Source organism: Adiantum capillus-veneris, chromosome 22, assembly GCF_014529385.1.
Source record: "Adiantum capillus-veneris isolate H3 chromosome 22, ASM1452938v2, whole genome shotgun sequence".
NCBI classification, from domain to species: domain Eukaryota; kingdom Viridiplantae; phylum Streptophyta; class Polypodiopsida; order Polypodiales; family Pteridaceae; genus Adiantum; species Adiantum capillus-veneris.
In genome coordinates this window covers 1,948,387-1,962,813 of record NC_140952.1, presented here as the reverse complement: position 1 = coordinate 1,962,813, position 14,427 = coordinate 1,948,387, and the positions used below count along the sequence as shown (strand labels likewise).

At 43.5% G+C, this 14,427-nt stretch overlaps 1 pseudogene; it reads left to right on the top strand.

Annotated features, from left to right (window-relative positions):
• The first annotated feature begins 350 nt into the window (after positions 1-350).
• LOC147428841 (uncharacterized) lies at positions 351-13,131 on the top strand (annotated as a pseudogene).
• The last annotated feature ends 1,296 nt before the right edge of the window (positions 13,132-14,427 follow it).

Sequence of the window (14,427 nt, the reverse complement as noted above, 5' to 3'; positions counted from 1 at the left end):
GTAAAGCAAAAGCTTGGTTCGATGGCTTAGAAGATGCACACAAACAGAATTGGATCGGATTTCACGAGCAATTTTTACAAAGGTATCGAAAGGTGGTGTCAGTTTTGGAAGCAGGTGCAAAGATCAAAGCCTTGCAGCACGACGTAAGTGCAAATTTCAATACCTTTGTTGATAGATTTGAATCTTATTGGGGGGATTTTACGGCTGCTACCCAAGCAACCAATGCGGGATATTTTAAGCTGGAAAGGTTTCTATCTTGCTTGCATCCGTATGTAAGTGAGAGAGTGGATTATGAAGTGTCAAGGACCTTTGATGAAGCTATCAAAGTTGCCAGAGCAAAGAGCCAAAAGATGAAGAACAAAATAGAGTCGGGATTGTTACAATCTACAATTACGACAGCCAGTGGACCTAGGCCCAAGCAGATTGATGAGCATCAAGAGGTAAAAGCTCCTTTTCTTGATATAAATTTGATTAAAGCATGCGAAATTGATACCAGGCTAGAAAAGGTAGAACAAGTGCCAATCAGGTCTCAAAAGATACAGAGGGACATATTCAGAGTGCCACCTAGTTTGCTTGCTCAAGAGGACAAGGTGATAAAAGGCCTTGAAGAAGAAGTATTGATTCTAGAACCAGCAACGAGAAAGGTAGAAGAGGTGCAAGTACCGACAAATTTAGAAAAGGAGTCCAAAAGCTCTCAAAGCTCCAGCAGCAGTTTGGACACAGATAGCATGTGGGAGACAGAATCCATCTCTTCTAGGTATGAGACTTATGATGTTTTTCATGTGGATGAAGTGATGAATGATGTATACAAGTTGTCTGTTAGCCAGTTGAAGGTCAAGGAGAAGCATAATGCAAGTGTGGAGATGCTTTGTATGAACCGGCCAGTCGAGCAGCCTTCTCTTGTGTCTCGTGATGGTGATGAAGGAGTACGAGCGGAAGTGCGACGCGAGAGAGAGTGCAAGAAGAAGAGCACGACGATATGGTGAAGTCGCTCTACTGTAATGTGTAGAGCATAGTGAGTTCTTATTAGGTTTTTACAAAAGAATATGTGTACATACCTGGCGGCCCGCCCACTTACCTGGGCGACCACATTGGGCTTTATACCCCAACAACCTCCCACTTAAAGTCCAATGTGGTACTTTGAGTGTGAGAGAAGCTACTATACAAGCTAATATACAAGAGATGTAGAGAAGTGATGTACTACCCTACACCTAACTGCTTGCGAAAATGCGCAAAGCTCTCTGAGGGAAGTCCTTTTGTAAGTTAATCAGCAGGATTTTTTGTGGTGTGAACTTTGACAAGCTGAATTTGCTTATCCTCGAGCATTTCCCTGATGAAATGATACTTCGCATCCACATGCTTTGTCTTTGAGTGATAAACTGGATTGCGAGCCAATTGTATAGCACTTTGACTATCACAATATAACACAGGCATCTCTTCTTTGATTCCCAAATTTGTTACTAGTCGATTAAGCCAAATTGATTCTTTGCATGTCTCTGATACTGCAACATATTTGGCCTCTGTAGTAGACTGAGTAACACAATCTTGTAATCTAGAATGCCATGATACTGCTCCACCAGCCAATGTAAAGACATACCCTCATGTAGACCTTCGGTTGTCTAAGTCACCTGCATAATCTGAGTCTGTAAAACCCTTTACACTTAGCTCCTGACTCCCATAGCATATGCGCATACTCTTTGTAGCTTTCAGGTATCTCAATATTCCTTTCACTGCCTCCCAATGTTTCTTGCTTGGGTTTGACATGTATCGACTTACTACTCCCACTGCAAATGCAATGTCTGGGCGAGTAGCAATCATTGCATACATTAAACTACCCACTGCAGACGCATATGGAATCTTAGCCAGGCAAATAACCAGAACGAGACAAAATTTCCATTTCCTTCTTGGACATATGTCGTAACCGGCTATGCCACAAAGAAACGTTCGGCTGCTCGGTTACATTGATTATATTTTTAGAGACATTTGATACATAAATCATGTAAAGTCCTCCAGACTTTACTCCATGTGCTACTGTCATAGAACCCTTGGATATCTTCCACATGTTGTGTCCAAAAGTGGTGACGTAGCCAGCATCATCAAGTAAACCTGTGCTGATCAAGCTCTTTGTAATTGCGGGAACATGTCTCACATTCTTCAGCGTGAAAGAAGAGCCATTCTGAAACTTCAATTGAACATCTCCAACACCTAAGATCTCACATGTCTGCCCATTGCCTAGCCGAACATGATCTTTAGTGGTCACATAAGAGGTAAACCACTCCTTGTTTGGAGACACATGAAGTGATGCCCCTGAGTCTATAATCCAGTCACTCATTGCATTTCCATCAGATGTTGTAAGAAGAGCTGAGTCCATTGTATTCTTCAAGAAGGAGATGTCTCCTGACACTAGACTGTCATCCTCTGCAACAGTGTTTGTCACATTTATTTCTTGAATCTTCACTGAGGACTTGTTCTTCTCACCATGGTCTTCAGCTTTCTCTTTGCCTTTTTCTGCTTTCCATTCTCTACAGTCTCTTTTCATGTGACCCTTCTTGCCACAATGGTAGCATTCTATGTCACTCTTGCCTTTAGCATTGCGGGACTTGCTACGAGACTGATTCATCTTTCCACCTTTGTACTTTTCTTTGGTCCTTCCCCTGACAACTAAGGCTGTTCCTTTGCCTTTTTCCATTGTCTTTCTATTGATTTCTTCAGTAAGCAGACTTCCTTCTACACCTGCTATGTTCAAACCATCTGGAGGTGTAGAATTACTCAAAGCTGTGCGAAAAGTGTCCCAAATTTCCGGCAATGTGATCAACAGGAACATAACTCTAACAGGTTCATCAAACTTGACACCTTGAGCTGACAACTGACTATAGATTGTGTTGAATTCATTCAGATGATTGGACATAGGTGTCCCTTCTTTCATCTTCAAGTCAACAAGCTTCTTAAGCCAGTATACCTGTGAAGCTCCACTCTGCTTCTCATAAAGATCACTCAGCTTTAACCATGCTTGATAAGCCGACATCTCGTCTGCTACATTGAAGTAAACGCTTTCTGCCAAAGTCAGCATAATGGTAGAAAGTGCCAATTCATCCATTTCGCTCCATTCATCTTCGTCCATATCTTCTGGTTTTATCCCCTTGAGCTTTATAAGTTTTATCTGCTTCTTTTGTACCAACACGTGCCAAATCTGCTTCTTCCACAATGGGAAATTGGTTCCATCCAGTTTCTTGATATTGTAAAGAGCAGTGTCCTGTGATCCATCCATAGCTACGCTTCACAGTAGTTTACTTTCCTGGGAGAAATTCGGTAGAGTTTCCCCTGTAAACTAACCTCTGAACCAATATCAACCTGTCAAATGAACCAAGAAAGCTTCAGATTCTGCAGAAATTTCGGCAAAGTCTCCTTTGTAAAATGGCTCTGGTGTACTAAAAAACAGACCAAAAAACAGCTCAAAAAACCACTATCTCTCTAACACTGTAAGCTGTGGGTAAACCTGTCCAGCACCTGTACTGTCTCTCACTGTCCTGTCACTGTCCTATAAGCATAGACTGTGACAATGCCTCAACGGAAGTAAAGCAAAGATGCAATCCCAACTGTCTAACTCACAGTCAATACATCCTAGCTGCCTATCTAAGGGTGCTCGAGGGATCGCTCCAAGACCTATATCACCGAAAGGATCTCAACATTCGAGAATCCCCCAGCTCAATAAAACCTCACTCGACCCTCAACAAAGGCTGCAGTAAATCTGACAATACATAGACTTCCCACAAAGTCATACATCCACAAATTTTCCACTGTATGTTGTAACCGCTGCGGCGGTTGTTTGCTGCGTGACTCACAGCCAGCAAACCTTCAATAGACATACATCATCTCTGACAATACATCCCATGTGGAAGTACCTGCAATGTCAGGATGAAATCTGGAATATCAAGCAGCAAACACAAGCTACCTGATGAACTAGTAGATGTCGCCTACAGTCTGTGTGTAGATGCGCCCGTGTCGTATGTGACACGCCTCCAAGAGCTGTGAGCCGTCCTTCGATGTGTAGACAACCACAAATCAACACTCTGGGAGTGCCAATATCCTCAGCACCTGCAGAGTCGTAGGCCGAAAACCCCAAATTTGTAGAGTCCGATCTGCACCCGCCAAGACCACGTAGTCAAAAATGGCCTGCGCAGAACTTTGTCGAAGCCGAACGGTGGCCGAGTTGACCTCAGAATGAAATTCTGAGAACACCAAGCCCTTTGGATTCTCCCACAGGAATTTGGGCCATGTCTTCGCCTGTCGAATCTCACTCCAATCGGAGCAGGTGACTCTGGCTACCTGCAAATACTGCCCCGAGCCTCGATCTGAGCTCTCATACCAGTTGAAGGAGTACGAGCAGAAGTGCGACGCGAGAGAGAGTGCGAGAAGAAGAGCACGATGATATGGTGAACTCACTCTACTGTAATGTGTAGAGCATAGTGAGTTCATATTAGGTTTTTACAAAAGAATATGTGTACATACCTAGCGGCCCGCCCACTTACCTGGGCGACCACATTGGGATTTATATGTTAGACCGCGGGGGACTGGACCATGCAACTCTCCACCCAACCGTGCCATATATAGACTCCTAGCCCCTAAATATAGCGCCCCTTGACCGCATGTCCGTTCTAGCCCTTGGCCCTGCCCTTGGCCTGACATTACTCCCCCCTTGGAGAAGCGTTTTTGTCCTCGAAAACACAAGTGGTAGTATCTTCGTAAGAACACTGATGTTTTCCTTATTGGCATCCTCTACACGGGCCAATTGTCCATATGACCGATACCTGGTGCAATGAGGAGGTTCAATGAAACCAAGAGCAACATCTTGATTTTCAACATTTTTGTCCTTTTGCAACCACCCGTATCTAAATGGTAACTCATGATAACTCATGTGAGTATCTTGAAAAGCTCATAGGTACTGAAAGATCGAATAGGGAGTGTCCTCATGTCAGACTTCTGAACATTTTGGAACACACAGAACCACATGTTCACCCCTAACAAAGGTTACATGCCAACATACTCTGTGAGCACACCTACTAAGTCCTTGACTTATGAAACTATCGGTATCCAACCCCACCACAACAAGTGTTCAAAGTTGAAAACCTAACCTAAGCAAATTCTAGAATAAGAAGAGAATCACCTATTCAGAATGCATTGTGCTAACGTATGCTCTTAGCAGATCCTTTAGCACGGTTTACTAACGTATGCGCTTAGCATATCCTTTAGTACTAAATAGAATACTTGTAAGCTGCCCGTGGGATGAATAACAGCAGTAAGAGTGAGGTACTTTTCCTAGCACTCACAGACAGTCTTCCACGACTAACGACAAACTATGACTCAACCATTGAGTATCGAGCCATATACTCGATATGGAATGGAAACAACCAACTAGGTTGAAGGTAGATTGGAGGTTCCATCAACCAATCACTAACATCCATACTCAGCCATCACCTTGTATGGCAGGGTGTAAACTCATACTAAATCTGCAAGAGAGATTGCACTAGCAGTGCAAAAGGGTGCAAAAAGAATAAAGTCCATGGATTTGCATGCCGCTCCAAATAAATTTGTGTTAAACACTAGGGCCCATAACACCTAGTGTGCATGCATTTAACACAAACATATCCAAACCGCAATTCCATAACGAGACTTTCCACGATACTTACGTGAAAATCTTGCAACAAAGTTGGACCATAATAGAATGTGACAACCCGGTCACACCTAGGAACCAACCATGAGACCTTCTCATGAACGTAGCATACTTTGCAGCAAAAGTTGGACCATAATAGAATGTGACAACCCGGTCACACCTAGGAACCAACCATGAAACATTCTCATGAACGTAGCATACTTTGCTATATGTAGAAACAACCCTCCGTTAAGGTGGTTTCACAGCACTTGTAATCACAATAAGTCTATACTTAGTACCCGACAATTTTTTGCCACTGAAATTGTTCCTGATACTATGTGCGTCAATTGGTCTAATGAACGGATGCCACCAGCACCTAGGGACTTCGTCGCGACACATCATTTCGAATTAGGCGCCAGTGTCAGTCCCAGAGACTCATATTCTCCACATGTGGAATATGTCTCAAGTAAGGATGCCAGGAAAAGTGACATCCATCAAGTACGAGGTGTACTTGTGTGTGGAGGTAACTACGAACACTCTGCGACACGAGTGAGAGGGACCCTCATTATCATGCTCCACACTGGCTAAACCAAACTCCTTGAGTTCCTAGACCATGTTGTATCCCATGTGACAACATGTGCCAAATCGAACCCTATAAGTAGGTTCATAACAGCATAAGGCAAAAAGGTAGATTGGACACTTGGCCCAAAATACTTTGTGCCGACATACCCTTGACATGGCTCTGTAACATTTAGGCGTACTTATACGTTGTCGTGTTGTGACACGTACATAGTGGGAACGCATGCTACAAGATCTATTTTGTATTCTTTTAGATACATAATTATATTTTTTATAGTGTACATATGCATATTTAAGTATAATAATAAGCCTTCTATCTCATCCTATTATTTTTCTCAAGGGTAACATATCCTTACTTTACCATCAGAAAATACTATGGGAAAAGCATCAATAGCTCCACCTCTTTAACTTGGGGCAAAAAGCATTGATTCTTTATTTCTACTATTTCATTATCATCTCACACCCTAGCTAGATCCTATATCTAGGGTAAACTCTAATATATATATATTCTATGTATTTTTTATACTTTTCTTATATTTCTTTTTAAATAGCTACTAGGAGAGAATCAAATCCTAGTGGGACACTAGGTGGCATGATTTCAAAGATACACTTATTTTAATGCATTATTGCAAGCATGATTACAAAACTTTGTCAAGGAGCAATGTCATGCTTTCATATGGCATGAGGTGTCCTTTGGAATTAAATGAAAGTCTACGCTAAGGAGACCACATGAAGACTTTTGCTGCCATAAATGGACCCTATTTTGATGAATTTTTTACACAAGGTTCCAATCCGAATTGGAAAACAATTTTAAAATGAAAATCGTAGCTAATGAGCTGAAGTTTTTGCCCATATTTTTACTTTTTTATTTGGAGCCACGGTTGAGGAGATATGATCAAAATAATGGACCCCAGTCTGCCCACATCATGTAGGGACAGCTCATTTCCAACTTTTCCAATTCCTGTTCACACTGGCTCCTCTCTTCTTGTGTAAACCCTTGGGGGTTCCCTTCACCTATAAAAGGGGACCTCTTCTTCCTTGGAAAGAACTCAAGCATTCAAGCCATTGATGAGAGGAATTCTTGAGGGAGTGAGTAGTAATGCCTAATTGTACTTAGCCATTAACATAAGCCCAAGCCTACACTTTCTCCTAGAGGGAGACTAGCCATTCTTGCAACAAGCTAACCTTGGAAGATCAACTCTAATCAAAGAAGGTCTTGCACTTGGTGTATCATTCAAAGTGGAATTATCCACTCTTCTTCTCTCTCCCATCAATAATGGTGCCGAAGGGTTTCAAGTAAGATGTGTTCTACATTGATGTTTTCTTGATTTCTTGTTGTTTTCTTTTTCATCTCTAATCCAACATATATATATGTATCTAATCTCATCTCCTAAAGCAAACATATCTCTCTCATTCTTAGTAATTCATCCTCTCTGCAAATTCTAGGTTCTGTTTTCTACAGGTACATCTCTCCCCGCAGTATCCTTATTGCCTACGGACAAGAATAGGGCTTGGGAGGGAAACTTCTCATCTCTTCACTTCTCTCATATCTACATTTCTCACATACTATCCTAGATGAATAACCCACATGATGATCATTTCTATCGCTTTCACTCTGTACAATCTATTAGAATTAACGTATGGATTAGCCGTAAAATACACTTTCAACAACGTATAGTGTTTCTCTTTGGCCCTGAAAGGCTCAATGAAATACTTCTATCACCGGATCCCATCATACTACCTCTCATAGACTATAACTTTTCTTTTGACGTAAGCGTAGTTATCTTGCTATGAACCAAGAGGATTTGTACACACAATTAATCCCAATCACTAGACAAAATATATATATTATGGTAAGCACAAAACTACAATTCCAAAGAACAATTCGTAGCCTATTTGGTCAGCCAAGATTGAATGCCATTAACTCATCCATTAACCCTTTCATATTACCCATGATACAATATGACCATAGCCTTGATGTTTTCATCTTCGTATTGTTTTGACATTCTCTTTTGCGTTCTTTCTTTGTGTGTGTGAATGCAAGAGAGAAAGAGTGAGTCTTCTTTGATTGCACTTCTTTCCAAACCCTAGTCTTCATGGAATCTATGGTTTAACTCCTTCATATAGTTTTTGTTGAGTTCTCTCACAAACTCTCACATCCATAAGCCCGGTGCTTTCCTGGCAATACCGCAAATGTCTCGACAACGTCTTGAAAAAAAAAACAAGCAAAGCATACAAAAATGGAATAACACCAAATTAATAAATGCGTACCTGGAGGTTTGAACGTAATGTTCACTTACCAGTATTTAAATGGAGAGGAAGACATCTCCTACCTGAAAAACAAACAGCATTGCACTGGGAACCGTGGGTGTTGCCTTCGCAATCCAACCCCTTTGGTTAAAATCTACGTAGTCAAACCCCTTGGTAAGACCCTTTGTAGAAACTGCTCAACTAGCAGGTAACGGTAACCAACATAGTTAACAGTGTACATAATGATTAGAATCAACTTGAAAAGTTGAGTTTGTCCGCTACCACATGGTAGATTACGGAATTCTTTCCTTGAAAGTCTAACTGAGAGAGATCAAACTGTGATCCACAATGCAGATCAACTGTGATCCTCAATGCCTATGGGGTGATGTAGCAGTCACCCGTCGGGTCGTACCCCAAAACAATATGTCCATATACACTCCGTAGTGCTATAGAGAGAGCAGGAAATCCACCCAAGTGAACTGCCTAGCTCGTGTGGACAGCCATGCTGTCACCACTGATTGCTGCATCTATACTTTCTTATAGAGATCAACTACTGTGAGTTGAAGATTATCAAAAACTCAACTTGAGTGTCGCACTGAAAACATGTAGTGCAAAAATGACACCCTCACATCCGTAATGACAAGACTCTTGCTTGTGCATTAACGTCGATGTATACTTCCTTGGGTAGATTTGTTCAATCTTGAAAACAATCACCCCAGAGAATGCCAATAGTTGGGTCTTACCCTTGGCCTGACAATGGCTCTTAGCCGGTGTGGCTCATAGCCCTTATGCAAATTAGTGTTCAATGGACGAACCAATGAATACTTATTTGCGTAGCATCTTAGCCACGTGCTAGTTGAGAGTTAGAGCACCTTGGCTCAGGCTGACTCACGAGCAAAACACGTATCCAAAGCTTCTTAGAAGATTTTTCATTTTTCCCTTAAAGAGAGGGAGAGAGAGAAGAAGAACATGCTGGGCTGAGGAATTTTTCTTAAATTTCTAGAGTGTGTGCCTAATCTGTGTGCTTTTACACATCTTATTCCTGACTTGTAGCTTATCCTATAAGCATTCCACAGTTTTCAGGTATGACTCTCTTATTGAGAGAGGTAACAGAAAAACACAACCACATTTTGACCTACCTGCCTTGCAGGGTCGTGATTGTATGAAAATGACTTAGCATTGGCACTTTGCCTGTGAAATAAGTTCTAGATTTAGGTTCCTTTTAGTGTTGTTGGGTGTTGATAGCAACCAACCATCATGTTCAACAATCCATCACTTAGTCTGTCCTTGACAGAGCTGCGAGTGTGACAGCGGAAGCGTAATCCATGAAGTGGTGGACTCCATGCCACCTGCTTAGCATGCCTTGCGTGCAAAAACATAAGCCCTTGGCTACTAGGACAGTCTCAAGCGTGAGAACCAAAACCATAAGTGCCTTGCACAGAAGAAACTGGTAGGGATTTTGTGAGCTGACATTCCCTATTTTTCCAGTTCCCCAAACTTGTGTGCCAAAGCCCTTGATTCCAAATCAATGGCAGTATCTCGGCACAAGGGAGAAGCCGTGCTTCATGTAAAATTGCCAAAGCACTTTGCTTTGCACAATGACAATAATTGCCAAGGAAAGTGTAAACATGGAAAAAAAACTAGAAAAACTTGAACTTGGCTAACCTGGTAGGTGTTGCTGAAACCAGTTGTTATAAAATTTCTAAGGAAAAACTCGCGTAAAGGTGGCTCATAGCCAAATCTGCCGTGCGAGAGAGAGTTGTCTCATATGTATATTCGCCCTCATGTATCATATACATCCGTCGTATACGGAATGAAAGAATCTGCAAGCATTTTGCCAAATCCGTCCCAAGTTTGTATGCTCATAGCATATGCCAAACGTGGTGAGTCATTATGCAAGATGCGTAAATAGAAGCCGTGCTTCAGCTAAATCTGTTAGTGCTAATAGCCAACTGAAGTGGCTGCAAATAGCATGACAAAAAGAATCGACCTTGTCGAACAATTTCAAGTGAAATTAACCAGTATTGTGTGACAAGCATCCTAGGTTGGCTTGTAAAAACAGTGACAAGGAGTCGGCCATGCCGAGCAACTTGCTTCCCTCAACAAATCCAGTAATATGCCATGCCTGTCACCTTGAGATGCTGAAAAACTAGCCCTTGGTCCTGCCTTTGAAGCAACAAATAATCTGTGATGAGCGTGTTCCATCAAGGTACTCAGGAGAAGCCATGCTTCATATCACTATGTCTGGCCTCTTTGCCAATAAATGCTGCTCGGCATTATGAATGATAGCCTTGATTATTCATTCCATTGCATACGAGAGTTATGAAGCACATGTGCAATAAGTACTCCACTTCATGCTTTCAAGGGCCTTGCCCAATTTGCAACCAATTTGGAATTTTGTGAGCAACTTCAATGCTCCAGTGGTGTTACACAAACCGTGCGTCGGCCCTGCTGAGTTCTATGCACCTTGAACAAGAGCGTTGCAGTAGAATCATTCAAGCCTTGCTTGATAAATTCTACCTATCTCTTGGCGGCAACCATTGCACCACTCGGAATTCACAAAACCAAACAAAGTGCAAATGATTGTATAAAGAATGCAAAAAGTAATGCCGAAACATAAACAAAAATGCCTGGAATCATGGCGAAAATCCATGAAGGCATCATAGCTGTTGAAGGATCCTGCTCTTAATCGGCCAAGCCAAACATTTTGACTACCGTCCTAAAGCCTTGCTCGCATTGCTTTTGCTTGCAAAGCGGTTCACCGCTTTCCACAAGCATAATCCATTGGAAAGCTCGATCCCGTGAATAGCCGTACCTACATATCCGTGTGCCGACATGGTCGTACCATGTTGGTTCCGTCGCTTACTGAATAATCGGTGGTAAATTGAGAGACTTGCTTCAGTGGAAAACACTCCACAATTTTCTGTCCCTGCAGAACTATGGCATGGCCTTGGTTGCATGCCAAGCATGCCATGCCCTACGAGCATGCATGGTTGCATGCCTTGACATGCAATCCGCAAAATCTTCGGGTCCCAACCCCTATCAAGAGGGGGTGTCCTAATTTAGGGTGCCCACTAAATCCGAATTATGAAGAAAAACTCCATGGCGGCGATGCAGGTGTCTCTGCAGGAGAAAACTCATTTGCGTTGGCCTGCACGGGCTTTGTTGGGACTCGCAGCAGGGACGGGATGTGCATAGCATGCCGGGGCACACCCGATGAGTCCGATCTTGACTGTTTTCGTGCACGTCGACCCCGGCAATAGTATGTGTTCTAGGAGTGTTTCACGCGGAGTCTTCGATTGCTCTCGGCTCTGCAGGAGCTGCTTCCCATGGCCCTCCTTTCTCAACAAATCCTGTCTTGCATGCTTCCTGCATGGCTCCATCTCCCCGCCTCCATCAAGCTCCTCTCTCAAAGCAATAGACATGCCTCGCCATGCGAAGGTTTTCGAACCCGAGAGAGAGAGAGAGAGAGAGAGAGAGAGAGAGAGAGAGAGAGAGAGAGAGAGAGAGAGAGAGAGAGAGAGAGAGAGAGAGAGAGAGAGAGAGAGAAGAGAGAGAGAGAGAGAGAGAGAGAGAAGAGAGGGAGAAAGAATGCCATGCTTCCCTTCTCCATAGCTCCCTGCTGCCTCCTCCTCTCCACCCTGCTCTGATACCAATGTTAGACCACGGGGGACTGGACCATGCAACTCTCCACCCAACCCTGCCATATATAGACTCCTAGCCCCTAAATATAGCGCCCCTTGACCGCATGTCCGTCCTGGCCCTTGGCCCTGCCCTTGGCCTGACATTATACCCCAACAGGTGAGTCCCTATTGGAAGAAGAGATATGGTTTGATTGTGCATCCGACTTGTTTGAAGATAAGTTTTTTGAGGATGACTTGTAGAACCTAGAAGCAGAAACAGAGGTATGTCAAGTTGATTTGTCTATGCAGGGGGTGGGGAAACCTTGCCTTGATAAGCATGTAGAGGTGCACAATGTAGTTTTAGAGTTTGTGTGTAGCCGTGGAGAGCTAGCTCCAACAGATGACTCTATGGAAACTGATACACGTGCAGTCTATAAGAGTGAGGCTCCATGCAGAGAGGAAGGTGACACCAACCTTGCAGGTGATGAGGTGTTCCAAGAACATGTTAAAGTTTCAACAGGCCATACTCATGGGTATGAGGAGTTGATTTTAGAGCCTATTATAGAGGATTTGGATGCAGGTATGCAAGGCAAACATGTTTGCTTGGCTATGCAACAAGTGGAGGCAAACTGCAGGGTTTTGCTACTTTATGTGATGCTATGGATACATGTGTTATTGGAGGTTGCTTTAAGGGTATCTTTGTATCAGTTGCGAGGATTTTTTGAAGTGGACTATACTATGGAGGGTTCTGTAGCAGATGAATTGATAGCTGCTTATGGTACCAGTGCTTCAAGTGATCAAAAGTATTCTTATGGTTGGCAAGAAGGCTTGTGGATACAGGGTGACAAAGCTCCAAGCTATGAAGAGTTGGAAGGGTGGCGTGTCTATTGGCCTACAAGTGCAAAGAGGGGCTTTAATGTGCATGCTTTACAGGTTGATGGCCACGGCCAATGTTTTGTTTTTTATCTAGGTGGACTCTATGCCATGCTTGGGGAAGCTTCGAGCTTTCTATTTGACCTTGAAGGGTGATGCATTAGCAGAAAATTTTCTATCTATCTCCATCCTATCTATATAGCCACTATATTACCTATTTTACATCATTCTATCATATGCAGTCTTCTTTTATCTAAATAATGTTGTGGTTGAGCATGAATGCTCAACGAGGGGGTGGGCAATGATGGTGCACCCAAACTGTGTCGACCTGTGAAAGTGTCAACTACAAGAATATGGCATCAAGCACGTTGATGGTATCGGACTTTGGCAAGACTCAGATGCATTTTGGGGCAGGTCTCACAGTGATGTTTATGCAATATGTGGCGTTTGGCACGTCAAAGATGCTTTTCTAACTCAATCGGTCAGAGAGCTTAAAGAAGGCACATATCGGCCAATTGAAAGTAATGGTGGCACCCGGTGGAGATCTCGACATCAGAGGATTGACTTTGGGGAGCGGCTTATATTTATTTGTGGCCATGATGGCCCTAGCACAAGAGCCTCAACCCCCGTGCTAAGGTATGCGGAGCTAAGCACCATTACTCGATCGCGGCTTGCTTTGCTCACGGGAAAATTGCCATGCTAAAAAAAACGAGTTGCAGTTCAGGAGGGGGAGAGCGGCCAGTTGCAGATCACGAGAGAGGTGCCAGTGATGAGAACGATGGAGCGCCATCTGGGGGTTTTCATGCATGGGAGAGCGGCAGTTGATAAAAGGAGATGGTGAGGCCAATTTGGGGGCAGAGAGGGTGACCACTAGCGATATTGCTAGTGGCCAAAGCAAGGAGGACCGGGGAAGGCTATTGTTGGCATCAGTCACAGTCCATGCAGAGGAGCACTGAGCTCTCTAGGGAAGGAGCGGGTCTGGAGTAAAGGACGCGTGGGCTGCTTTTGGAAGGCTAAGGAGGAGCACTAGGTGTTGAAGGATCACCTAGGTATATTGGTTGCAGGGCGTCAGAAGGGTGGTACTGACCCAGGTCAGTTCAAGAGGATGACTAATTATATGGCATGAACAAGAGGTTGGCCGAGTAAGGAGGAGGAGGGCTGAGGACCTCAGGTACGAGGGGTTAGGGGAGCTTTCTAAGAACTGCAAAAGGGGGCGTTACCTTGTAGTGCCAAGGAGAAGGGCTGCCAAGGGCCTGGTTATAAACAAGGCAGAGAAGTACAAGGTTGGAGGGTAGTACAAAGCCGCCAAGAAGGCGAAGGGTGTGGCCGCCACTTGCATAAGAAGGACGAGGGGAGCCGCCTATGCTATCCCATTCCTTTAGCCCTATAAATTCATCGGATGCTTCACCAAGGAGGGAGTTTTCTCAGAGAGGTCCATCATTGTACATGTTT